This window comes from Monodon monoceros, unplaced genomic scaffold (genome assembly GCF_005190385.1).
Source record: "Monodon monoceros isolate NGI ecotype Baffin Bay Population unplaced genomic scaffold, NGI_Narwhal_1 Super_Scaffold_16, whole genome shotgun sequence".
NCBI classification, from domain to species: Eukaryota; Metazoa; Chordata; class Mammalia; order Artiodactyla; family Monodontidae; genus Monodon; species Monodon monoceros.
In genome coordinates, this window is record NW_021703772.1 from 10,696,958 (window position 1) to 10,711,370 (window position 14,413).

Consider the following 14,413-nt stretch of genomic DNA (forward strand, 5'->3'; position numbering starts at 1 on the left):
CCTTTTATTTGCCCATTTTTCTGGTTTTTGCACTTATTTATGTGCTGCCTTTTTTGTTAGTTTATAGTAAAGGCCTTTTGTCTTTATCATCATCCTTTGTTTGAATTCCCAGAGACAATCATAATACTTCAGACAATTTTGTTTTCATTCAAGTCTCTGCCTTAAATATTAGACCCTAACTGAATTCAAAGGCAATGGATATATGACTTATTTACGTTTCTGTAATCTTCAGGCCTTGTCGGAGAAGAATAAGAAGAAATTTAGAAATAAGTCAAGTAGTTTACAAAGATATTTCCCTGAAATTTCATACTCCCAAGATGAGATGCTATTTCTATGAAGAATCAACCCCCACTGATCTGTAGGCTCCTCTGTGGTTGCACAGTGGGGTGCAAGCGGGGAATGAGGAGCATTTGTTCAGTAGCACCTAAAAATAGACATATTTTATTAAGGTCTAGCAGGAAATAATCCAAGAAAATGATGCAAGCAATTTTTTAAAAATCACAAAGGAGAAGGAATAGCATTATAAGGTTTCAGATAAATAATGTTAAAAAGAATGAGACATGTATGTGGGTAATTTATTTTCTGAATTCTATGCATGAAATTCCCATGTTCAAAGCCCAAACTCTAAAGTCTGGTTAGGTCATAATAAATCATTTTAAATCCAGAGAACCACATGACCTTTCTGCACTCAAGACAACAGCTTAGGTTTACCTCCTCACCACCATTTGATGTCTAACAGGAGCTATTTTTGTTTTCTGTTGCTATCCTGCTCTTCCTTCTTTCTATTTTATTCTTGGCAGTAGATCCTGGCTTAAGACCATGTAGAAGCATCTTTTCTATGACTGTTGAGCTCTTGAGCTCCCACCTAATCACTACCATCATTGTCATCAGTCATGTATTAAGTCTCTATGTTGTGTAGGGTCCTGGGGAATCGAGGTACATCATCTATATAATGGTATTCATGTCCTATACTGGTGATAATTAATGACGTAGGTAGTAATTTATTCAGAAGTTTAGGAAAAGTAAGTCTTAGCTAAGTAAAAGGAAGGGAAATCACTCTGGAAGAGAAAAATGGGAAAAAATGCCAGTAAACATGCAGAGACCAACTTCATGGAAGTAAATTGTTCACACAGAGGAGTAAGGGAAGATACCCTTGAAATATATTTTAAGGCAATATTTTAGAGAGGTTTGAATGTCAAGAAAAGAAGTGTGGATTTATCTTCCAATGGGGAAATAATTAAATGTTTATTGGGAGGCCACAAATTTATTTATTTACCATATATTGAATACAACATAGAACTAAATGCCTGGAATAGAAAAGAAATAGATGCATTACCTTCCAAAGGAACCATGCATGGCAGAGGGTGAGAAATTGCCACACAGAAATAACAATATGTGTATAGAAAAATGTATGAATATGTTTTCCTCAGGTAGGTCAGAAAAATGGAAGTGTTTTTTTTTTTCTACTTAAGAAGAAACATATCAGACAAGGAAATTATAAATAGGATTTCTTTAACCTAACCAAGAAGGAGATAAAGGCAATTTCAACTGGAAAGAACAGTGAGCTAAATGAGAGAATCCTGGAAGGTCAGGAAATGCTGACTACAATATGATTGGAGCTGCATAAAAAGAGCTGACTTTCTGCACTAAACCTTACTTTTACAATATTTTGAAAGAGGTAATGGACTTGAAACATTGGAGAGAAAATAATTTATTACAAAGATCACAAGCAAATATTTGGCTCAACACTCTACAAGTGTAGAGTAGAATTAACTTAAATAAATATACAACTACTGTTGAACTTAATATAATATGAAATAAGTTATTGTTAATTGTACATTCTATGTGTCTGGCTCCCGGCTGAACACTTCATATTGATTTACATTCTGAGCTAGCTGGTAGACTGAAAGCTATTTCATTCTTTCAATAAATATTTATTGAGAACTTACTATGTGCTGGGCTCTCTAAGGGGACCATCAGTGAGCAAAACAGGAAGAACTCCCATTCATGGTGATGCTTATGTACTTGATGGCACCATCTTCCTCGCTGTTGTATCCTAAAGGCTACACACAATGCTTAGTGCAAGAAAGTTTCACATGCACATCTAGCCAAGATTATCTGGGGCATACCTGGGGTCAAAAATTTGCATTTATCATTAGTTGCAGTGAGGAAGCCTGCACGTCACGGGAAACATTGAGACATCTTGGTAAAAGAGTGAGTTCTTCTAAAAAGGATCTCCTATGGGATTGGAGTTTGTGTTGGGTGATTTGGGAGAAAGTTCAAGGAAGCAAGGATTTTCTCTATATTAGATACTGTCAGAAAAAGGACAATTCTATGACTGGGAATAATAAGTCTTATCTAGGAGGGAAGACTAGAGGCAGGTTAAAGCTGTAATTGAAAAAAAAATGGAAAAGAGATAGCCATTACTCATATTAGGCAGGAGAGAGGGATATTTGGCAGTTGGATATTTGTTGTAGCTTCCACAATGACCTGGTTTTTGTTTGTGCTGGGACAAAATGATGAGTGGTCTTGTTCTTTGTTTCACTTCATCATGGCTGCAGAATGACCTTGTCTGATGTTGGTGTCCTGTGAAATTATTTATTTCCAAAAGGAGAACAACATGGCAGAGCCGTGAGGATCAGACCAGCTCCTAACAACAACAGGACTTAGCAGTCATGATATCAGGGGTGTTCTTCTCTTAGAATTAACTGTTCAACCACAATGCTATGAGATAAGAAATAAACTAGAAGAAGAAAACTGCAAAAAAACAAACACATGGATGCTAAATAATAGGCTGCTAAACACTAATAATTCACTGAAGAAATCAAAGAAGAAATAAGAAAACTACCTGAAGACAAATGAAAATGAAAACACAGTGATCCAAAACTATGGAATGCAGCAAAAGAAGTTTTAAGAAGGAAGTTTATAGTGATACAAGCTTACCTAAGGAAACAAGAAAAATGTCAAATAAACAACCTAACCTTACACCTAAAAGTAACTAGAAAAAGAACAGAACAAACAAAACCCATGGTGAGTAGAAGGAAAGAAATCATGAAGATCAGAGAGGAAATGAACTAAATAGAGATAAAGGATTAGAAAAGATCAATGAAACTTAGATCTGGTTCTTTGAAAAGATAAACGGAATTGATAAACCTTTAGCCAGACTCATCAAAAAAAACAACAAACAAAAAAACAACAGAGAGAGAGAGAGAGAGACAGAGACAGAGAGAGAGATAGGGTCCAAATCAATACAATCAGAAAGGAAAAAGAGAAGTTACAAGTGACACCGCAGAAAAATCATAAGAGATTCCTGGGTACAATTATATGCCAATATACTGGACAATGGAGAAGAAATGGACAAATTCCTAGAAATGTATAATCTCCCAAGACCGAACGAGGAACAAACAGAAAATAAAAATAGACCAATTATTAGTAATGAAATTGAATCACTAATTAAAAAAATAAACCTCCCAATAAACAGAAGTTCGGAACCAGATGGTGTCACAGATGAATTCTACCAAACATTTAAAAAAGAGTCAACACCTATCCTTCTCAAACACTTCTAAACTCATTCTACAAGGCCAGTATCACTCTGATATCAAAACCAAAGATATCACAAAATGGAAAATTACAGGCCCATAACACGGATGAACATAAATGCAAAAACCCTCAACAAAATGCAAGCAAACTGAATTCAACAGTACATTAAAAGGATCATACACCTGGATGTAATGGTATTTATCCCAGGGATGCAAAGATGTTTCAATATTCACAAACCAATCAATGTGATACACCACATTAACATATTGAAGAATAAAAAGCATATGATTACCTCAGTAGATGCAGAAAAGAATTTTTAAATCTTCAGCATTTAGTTATGATGAAAACTCTTAACAATGTAAGGAAACACACCTCAACATAATAAAGACCATATATGACAGCTAACTCAATAGTGAAAAACTGAAAGCATTTTCTGTAAGATCAGAAACAAGACAGGGATGCCCACTCTTGCCACTTTGATTCAACATAGTATGATAAGTCTCAGACAAAGCAATCAGACAGAGAAAATAAATAAATTTAATCCAAATTGAAAAGGAAGTAGTAAAACAGTCACTCTTTGCAGATGACATGATACTATACATAGAAAATGCTAAAAGCACCACCAAAAAACTACTATAACTTATCAATGAATTAGGTAAAAATGCAGGATACAGAATGAATATACAGAAATTTGTTGCATTTCTATAAACTAACAATGAAATATCAGAAAGAGAAAATTAAGAACAAATCACATTTATAATTGCATCAAAAGAATAAAATACCTAGGAATAAAACCTGTACTCAGAAAATTCTAAGACACTGATGAAAGAAATTAAGGATGACACAAACAGATGGAAATATATATGGTGTTCTTGGATTGAAAGAATTAAATTATTAAAATGAGCATACTAACCAAGGCAATCTACAGATTTGGTGTGATCCTTATCAAAATATCAATAACATTTCTCAGAGAACTAAAACAAGAAATTCTGAAAGTTATATGGAACAACAAAGGACACTGAATATCTAAAAAAATCTTGAGAAAGGAGAACAAAGCTGGAGGTATCACAATCTCTGATTCCAGACTATACTACAAAGCTATAGTCATCAAAACATTATGGTACTAGCACAGAAAAACAGACACATAGATCAATGGAACAGAAGAGAGAGCCCAGAAATGAACCCACACATATATGGACAATTAATCTATAACAAAAGAGACAAGAATATACAATGGGGAATAAGCTTCTTCAATAAATGTTGTTGGGAAAACTGGAAAGCTATGTGCAAAATAATCATACTGGATTCTTTTCTCACACTATATACAAAGATAAACTCAAAATGCATTAGACACTTAAATGTATGTCCTGAAATCATAAAACACCTAGAAGAAAATATAGGCAGTACTCTCTTTGACACTGGTCTTAGAAATATTTTTTTTGGATATGTCTCTTTAGGCAAGGGAAACAAAAGCAAAAATAAACAAATGGGACTATATCAAACTAAAAAGCTTTTGTACAGTGAAGGAAACTATTGATAAAATGAAAAGGCCACCCACTGAATGAGAGAAGATATTTGAAAATGATATATCAAATAAGGGGCTAATATTCAAAAGATACCAAGAACTCATACAACTCAATACCAAAAAAGTAAACAATCCCATTAAAAAATGGACAGAGGATCTGAAAACACTTTTCTCCAGGGAAGACATACAGATGGCCAACAGGCACATGAAAAGATGCTCAACTTCACTAATCATCCAGGGAAACACAAATTAAAACCACAGTGAGACTTCACATCATATCTGCCAGAAAGACATCTGATAGATGTCTTTTTATTTGTTGTTACATCTACCTTTTTATTATAAAAAAGACAATAAATGAGAAGTGTTGGCAAGGATGAGGAGAAAAGGGAACCCTCATGCACTGTTGGTGGGAAAGTAAATTGGTGCAGCCACTATGGAAAACAGTACGGAGATTTCTCAAAAAATTAAAAATAGAACTAGCGTATGATCCAGCAATTCCGCTCTGGGATATTTATCTGAAGAAAATGAAAACAGTAATTAGAAATGATATATGCACCCTTATGTTCATTACAGCATTATTTACAATAGCCAAGATATGAAAGGAACCTAAGTGCCCACCAATAAATGAATGGATAAAGAAGATATGGTATGTACATATAATGAATATTAGTCATAAAAAAAGAAGGAAATCTTGCCATTTGTGACAACTTGGATGGACCTAGATGGTATTATGCTAAATGAAATAATTCAGACAGAGAAAGACAAATACTGTATGATTTCACTTATATGTGGAATCTAAAAAACAAAACAAAGAAACAAACATAACAAAACAGTAACAGAGCCATAGATACAGAGAACAAACAGGTGGTTGCCAAAAGGGAGGGAGGTGGAGGAATGAGAGAAATAGGTGAGGGAGACTAAAAGGTAGAAACTTCCAGTTGCAAAATAAATGAGTCATGGGTATAAAATGCACAGTGTGGGGAATATTGTCAATAACTATGTGATATCTTCTTTGGTGACACATGGAAACTAAACTTATTTTGGTGATCAGTTTGAAATGCCTAGAAATATTGAATCACTATGTTGTGTAACAAAAACTAATGTAGTGCTGTAGGTCAATTATACTTCAAAATCAAACAAAGAGATCAGATTTGTGGTTACCAAATGTGAGTGTTGGGGGCAGGGGGGAATTGGATGAAGGCAGTCAAAAGATACAATCTTCCATTTATAAGATAAATAAATACTAGAGATGGAATGTACAGGATGATGAATGGAATTGACACTGCCATGTGTTATATATGACAGTGTTTAGGAGAGTAAATGCTAAGAGTTCTCATCACAAGAAGAAACCTTTTTCTGTTTATTTAATCTTGTATCTGTATGAGATGATGGATGTTCATGCAACCTATTGCGATAATCATTTCATGATTATATAAGTCAAATCATTACACTGTACATCTTAAACTTACGAAGTGCTGCATGTCATTTATATCTCAATGAAACTGGAAGAAAAATATAAAGGGGAAATAAGGAATTAACTGTTTAATTAGTTAAGATCTGATGTAACCATTCCCAAATTCCTATCCCCTCACCACATGGGAAATGGTACCCTTTTCTAGCCCAGTTTAGTTTCATACCAGATGTTGCTATTTTCTGGGTTCACATTGTCTCTGGACTCCGTGCTGGTTCTAGATGGACTGGTTGCCTTCCAGATGTATTGCTACAAAACTAGTAATAGTAAGAGGGGTGCTGGTAATAAGTCTCATCTTACAGACTAAAAGATTTTTCTGGAGTGATTTTTCTTTTTGGTAGTTTTAGTTGTAGTTCCAGTTCTTCTCCATCTAATGTTGAGACCATTGCTATCACTATTTTATTTTCAGGTTTTGTTTTGGCATTTTCTCATTTGCGTTCTGTACTCCTGAGAAGATGCTTGCTTTGTCCTCCTCAAGACAAAAAGCTTTTTATTTTCTTGCTTGCTTTCTGCATTCGCCCACTCTGGCACATGCTGAGATCCCACAAACCTAAGATGTTCCAAGTCTACCCTCCCACTGGGGCTGCTGGTGGGGTGAGGTATAGGACCTCCAGCCTGGGGAAATCCCCACACGAAGTTGATTAGGTCATCACAGGATTGGTGACCTCGTCACTGATCCTTCTCACTCAGTCACCCTTCATGGCTCTATTAGCAAGAACTGAGAGCACACGTGTCAACTAGTGAGACCTCCTGCTAAGTGGCTTAACATCTCGCTGGTTTTTTCTCATTTAACTTTCCAAAGATACTTCTAGTGCTTTACACACACTGAGAAACGCCATGGATCCTGACATTTTCCTTCTGAGAAGAGCAAGCCCTATTCTGGGCATGCGTGGAAGGTTGCCTTGAGGAAATAAGTGACCCTTTGTCATCATTTATATCTCTAACCCTTCAAAAATTATCTAGTTCACACACACTTACGGGTACTGTATTGACTTGCATGCTGCTGCTTTCCTAGCATATGATCCCTTCTAACAATCTGTGGATTCTTGAACACTTTCTCGCTCCCAGTACATGTCAGTTTATATATGAATTTGCTGCCCTACCTGAGTGATAGCAGCTGAATTGGTATATATTACATTCCAATTAAATGAAAAGAGTATTTAGATATTTTGTGGAACAATAAAGCAAACACACACACAGAAGCCCCACCAGCTACATGGCAATAATTCACTATTATGTGTGATTTCTAATTAAGTGTGCGATTTCTAATTATGTGTGTGATTTCTAATATTGTGTGTGATTTCTAATGCTCTAGCCTGGTGTGTCTTGCTGAAGCCGGGCAGACGTTGTGCTTGATCTAAGTGATTCTCAAAAGTCCTCAATTCTCTGAGGCAGATAGAAATGATTAGAGATTATGTGACAACATTTCTAAAGATCCCCATTTATAGTTTCCACAGGTTCTCACGTGGCTTGTACTGTGACTAGCTGTTTCAGTACACACTGGTCTTTTTATTTTTTTCTTTCCTGCCTGGTGTGTGTTATGTAGTAATGTATATTTTTGTTATTTCAAATGAAATTGATTTGCAGTTGGGAAAATAACCACCCTAGAGATCAGTTGATGCTGTATTTGCAGAAAGAAACGTATACAAGAAAGTCATATGTGCTAAAAATATGAAAGAGCCCCAGTTTACACCTAATTTAATTTCTTCTATCCACTTTTCTTCGCTTATATTTCCTACAACTGTCCATTAGCACCACTCTCCTAGAACAAGCAGGCTATTTTCTTGCAGAAGAACACTAGGGACCCTGAGGATAGCTTAATCATAAAACAAACTGAAAACTAAAAAACACCATCTAGATAAGAAACTGCTAAATTGGCTATAAAAACTATTCAAAAACGAATCTAACACCAGAGGCATAGAAAACACGAACAGGAGGCTCATGTTTCTGACCGCTTTCCCATCTAAATTTCACATTGAAAATTGCCTCATAAAAGACATAGGTAGCAGGTCAGGCACACAGGAAACAATTTTTTCTATCTTCTGATGCCAAAGAAGATACAAGAGATGCAAATTTTTTTTATTAAAAGAGATGCAAATTTCCTGTTTTGAGTTTTTGTTTTCTTGACTCTATCTTATAAAAGATGCTGAATATTAGGGGAAAAAAGGAAATTATTCATCCTGGCATGTGATGTTTATAATGTTCCCACTGAGCTGCACATCTGTCACTGGAGTACAGTATTATAAATTGGTAAAGGGCGTGCAATATATTTTTCAGCCGAAGTGTAACATAAACCATTAGAGATGGGAGAGGACTTAATAAACAAAGGAAAAGAAAAGGCCTTCACTGTCACAAGCCAATGTCAAAAGCAAACAGCAATTACATGGAAAAAGAATTAACATTCAAATTTTAAAGTACCATTAATGTCTTGTGGACATAACGCCCTGTCTGTGAACACCAATGGGAAATGAAGTTTTGTTTGTAGCACTGGACAATCCTAAAGGGGAGCAGACCAAGAATAGTATTTTTAAAGAGTGAACAATTATTTCATTATTTAATATTGTATAAAATTTCAAATACTCAAGACATGGAGTTCAAAGATTGAATGCATTTTAAGACAAAACTGAAAGGTGTTATAAAAAATATTTAAACAGGGCTTCCCTGGTGGCGCAGTGGTTGAGAGTCCGCCTGCCGATGCAGGGGGGCACGTGCCCCGGTCCGGGAAGATCCCACATGCCACGGGGCGGCTGGGTCCGTGAGCCACGGCCGCTGAGCCTGCGCGTCCGGAGCCTGTGCTCCGCAATGGGAGAAGCCACAACAGTGAGAGGCCCGCGTACCGCAAAAAAAAAAAAAAAAAAGAGAGATCTATTCTTATCCATATTCACCATTACTACCTTGGTCTGCATCACTACCATGTTCACTTCATCTACTGCAATAGCCTCCAACTGGCATCTCTCATACACATTTTCCCCCTTCAATCTAATCTTTGCTTAGAAGCCAGGTATATGCTTTTCAAAGGAGTGCTAATCTCTGATACATCTCAGTTCAGAACTCAACTCAGTTCGGTAGTATCCCGTTACTTTTTTTTTTTTTTTTTTGCGGTACGCGGGCCTCTCACTGTCGTGGCCTCTCCCGTTGCGGAGCACAGGCTCCGGACGCGCAGGCTCAGCGGCCGTGGCTCACGGGCCCAGCCGCCCCGCGGCATGTGGGATCCTCCCGGACCGGGGCACGAACCCATGTCCCCTGCATCGGCAGGCGGACTCTCAACCACTGTGCCACCAGGGAAGCCCCCTGAAAGTACTTTTAAAAAAGTGTTACTGTTGACACTGACCCATGAGAGGTAATAGCACTCTCTGACTTTTTCTCATTTCTAGGAAGAACTTAGAAGCTACACATGGTCTCAACCAAGGTTAGAGCTTCGTCTGCTTCTTCCAAGGAAGACTGAGAAATCTTAAGATAATTTCCTACATCACTGAGACCACTTAGGGTTTAATTATATATTCTATTGCATTTTTCTTTGGCTTCATAGACAGAAGAAAAAATAGTGATGATTACTCCAGTATTGAAAAATCTGCTAGCAAGAATTAGATATCATTTTCATCCATTCTATTGACAAATTTTAGTGCAAATGGTAAGGAAAGAACTTAGATAAAATACAGGGATTCTGGAAATATCCTGAGAACTCATTATTCTTTCTTTTCACAAGAATACTTCTGTCTCACTTGTCCAAATGGCTGTAGGAGATAGTAGATTGCTGGGTATAAGAGAGTCTTTAGCTCTGGGGATTGAGGAATCCTTAGGAAGAGACCTGTGAAGGGCTTTCCTTCCATGGGCCTGGTGAGACCATGGTAAGAGATCTTTTAAGAAAAGATTATGGAGGATATTGGAAAGAACCTGGCTTACAGAAATCTGTGGACCCCTGGGAATTTAGAGGGGGCAATGCTGAACCCGTGTGTACATGTGTGTGTGCGTGCACCCACGGACCCACAAGTGTCTGGATGGACTGGTCTCCTTAGCCTTCAAAAGAGAAAGCAGAGGTGAAAAGGTAGACTGATACCTCTGAGGCTAGGAGAGTATGAGACTATTAGGTCAGTGGTAGGATTTTTCCTGCTGTCTGCCTATTGGCATACCTTTAGCTGACAAAAGTAGATGGTGATTCGACTTCCTTCTGAGAGTTCCTCCACTTAGGGTGCTTCAACAACCAAAGCTGATTCCTAAAGAGATGACAAGGAAAAATAATCCCACTCTGAGGGACCCAAACATCCAGCAAAGGAAGCTGAAATAGAGGAGAACCTCTGGAGGGGACAGATGAGGACTCAGACGACACCAGTATATAATAATAACAAGGTAAGGAACAGCTATGACTATTCCAGTTAGGTACAAAGCAAGACTTTCTAAAATAAAAACTAAATGTTTGAAGTACAAAATTCAGTAGATGAGGTGAAGTATGGGATGATTGTTGTTAAGACCAGGATTAGCAGCCCGGAAGAGTGAATGCAACAATATTATCTCAAAGTACAGACCAAAAATATGAAAAGAGAGAAAATTTGAACAGATGTGAGATCTGGAGAACAGATTTCAGAAACTTAGTACCCAAATAACAACAATTTCAGAAGAAGAAAAGGAAACTGATGGGAAATATACAATAACTATACTAGTGACTAAAGAACGTTTCTCTGAGATAAAAGATTGCTTTCTACAGAATGGAAAATTACATTAAGTTTCTGGAAATAGTAATGAGAAAGACATATGCTAGATTCTTGAACTCAAGGATAAAAGGAAAGAGAAGATGGTTTCTATTAATTTTGCCTATTTTCTGCAAAGGGACTTGGTAAGGGATAGGATGGTAAAACATTTTTATGAACGGTGACATTTAAATATTCATTTATCCAACTTTCTGAAGTATTTCTCTTTATACATTATTATTCTAATGAATTAAACAGTTTAATGAAAGGAAATTAAATGTCTCCAAAAAGTTAATCTTTTTCACATATACAATTTCCATTCTCATGTACAAATTAAATCACCACCCTAAAGGAACATTGTGCATAGTGCTTCATATAGATTATTTCAGCCACTTATGACTTCAAAGGGAAAAGAGAACCTGAAATTATAAAAGAGATGATTTTAAAAGCATAGTAATGATGAAAATGATAAGGTCACTTGTGCTGTAAATGCATCTGTAGCTTTTTCTTTCATGGGGCTATTTTCATAATAGCAGGACATCAAGTACTTTTTATTATAATTCAAATGATTTGAGAAATAAATGTTTGGTACAAAATGATAACATTTTAAAACATATTATACATTATAGTCAGCAAAAATATAAGTGTAAAATTAATGCTGTGGAAAAATAAGCCATAATGCTTAAAGCAAGCAGCTGACTCTAATCCTGTTTCTGTTTTCCATGAAGTGTAACATTGGTCATCACAATAGAAATGCAGGTTCCCATTCTTTCCCTCTTCACCTGCAGTGATTTGAGAAACCAATCTTATTTCCCTGGACATCCTCTCATTTTATAAAACAAGAACAATGATAGTTTCTATGTGAGGTTTGTTAGAGACAGTGCCTATACACCACTTATTATAAAACCTGGTACATTGTTAGTGATGAAAAAATATTAATGGTGATCATGACTAATGACATTATTTGTTTACACACATGGAGAAGGGACAAGACCAAAGAATTTAGAAATAGACACAACTAGGTTGAAATTCTTCTCTGCCTCTTATTATCTTTGTGGTCTTGTGAAAATTGTTAATTTTTCTGAGTCTATTTTTCTTATCAGTACATGACAGGCTAATGAGTCCCTCTCGTTACTGGATGAGGATTAAGTGAGATGAAAAGTGGAGGGGGCGGAGTCAAGATGGCAGACTAGGAGGATGTGGAATTCGCGTCTCTTCACAACTAGGGCACCTACCAGGCACCCGTGGGGGACCACAAGCACCTAAGGTGACAGGAGGAACCCCCAGCGACCGGGTAGGACGTGGGGCATGGGGGGAGTGAAGGGGAGGACAAGTGGAGGTGGGACGGGACTGGTGCCCCTGAGGGCGGCTGGGGGAGGGGAAGGGATCCCACGCCCAAAGGGGGAAATTGGGGAACCATTGGGAGGGCAGAGAATCAAAAGGGAGCATGGCCAGGTTTCCCCTGCCCACTGGGGCCCCCAGGAACCTGCTGAGATCCCAGGCCCGATCCCCTGCCTACCGAGGCCCCCTCCAGCGGCGCAGGTCCTGAGGGAGTGGGAGGGATGGAAGGGGGAGCAAAAGTAAATGCCGAACCTCCAGGACCGGCATCCCTGAGGGGTGGCTGGGGGAGGGGAGGAGTTCCTACACCCAGTGGGACCCACCCATGGTTAGGGGTCCAGTGGCCACGGGAGAGACCCTGGGGGAGACGGTGTGGGGACGGACACGAAGGAATGGAAGGGAACGTGGCCATTGCTTTCCCTGCACACTTAGGCAACGGAGCCTTTTGAGCTCGTGGGGCTAATCCTCTGGCCCTCGGAGCCTCCCTCCTGGGGTGCAGAACCCAAGCCCCGCCCCTACACCCCACCCAGGGCCCTACCTCTACATTTGGAGACCCCCTGTGAGACCCCCTCCAACACGTTGGGCCTAAACCCCACCCACACACCCACACTCAGGGCCCAACCTCCAAGCTCCAGAACTCCACACTCTGGAGGCCCTCCTTTCCACATGGTGCCTCTCCCCTTCCACGCAGGTCCTAAGCAGAGTCCCCACCCCATGCATAAGTAAATTCCTAGTAATGGAATTGCTGGATTGCAGGGCACGTGTATATATGTTTTTCTTAGATTTTACCAAATTGCTTTCTGAAGTGGTCATTTGTCTTACTGAGAATAACAAGCAGAAATTTTTAAAGCTCTATAATTATTTTCCTGTATGTTTATCCTTAAATAAAAGGTCATTGTCAAGGGCACTGAGGGACACTTTATGCTCATGCCTCTTCACTGTCCATTTGAATGCTGAATGTTGTGGAATTCATCATATTGTTGCTCTGCTTATTAGAATTATGTTGAATGCAGAACAAGTATAACATTTTGTGATTATTTTGTATACCTGTATCCCTTTATATAAAGTGGGTCATTAATTCCTTGGGATATAACTTCCTATGGAAACACTTGTATGAGAAAACCAGGTTTACCTTTTGCATCATTTCGCTTTGTGGTGCCTTTTGTTAAAGAATCTTGATCATCTGCAAGTATAATAAATTTCTGTAGCTAGAAAATATCTAGTGACTGTGAGAAATGCAGAGGAGTTAAAGAGAGTCCGTGAAGAAAACAAAACCATTCGGAAGGAAGGATGGATAAGTGAATGGATACATGCATAGAAAGATGATAGGCTTGTAATGAAACAAGTATAGTAAAATATGAATAGAATTTAGGTAGTGTCTTTAGAGGTATTCACCACAAATTCTTTCAATTTTTCTATATATTTGCATGTTTTCTTATTAAACTGTTGAGGGAATATAAAAAGATAATGCAGAAAACAATCCATGGAGAATATATGTGTCCTTAAAGCAGATGAAACTTGAACTAAAGTAACTTTAATAACTAAACCAAATATAATAATAATCAAAAGAAAAAATGTTATTTTTCCTAGGTATAGACATTTCTGCGAATGCAATTTCTATTCCAAGATAGCCCGTTGGTTCTTGATTGAAATTGAAGCAATCAAAATCAACCACTATCCATTAGTTTCAAGACATACCTCCTGGGCTTCCCTGGTGGCGCAGTGGTTGAGAGTCCGCCTGCCGATGCAGGGGACACGGGTTCGTGCCCCGGTCCGGGAAGATCCCACATGCCGCGGAGCGGCTGGGCCCGTGAGCCATGGCCGCTCAGCCTGTGCGTCTGGAGCCTGTGCTCC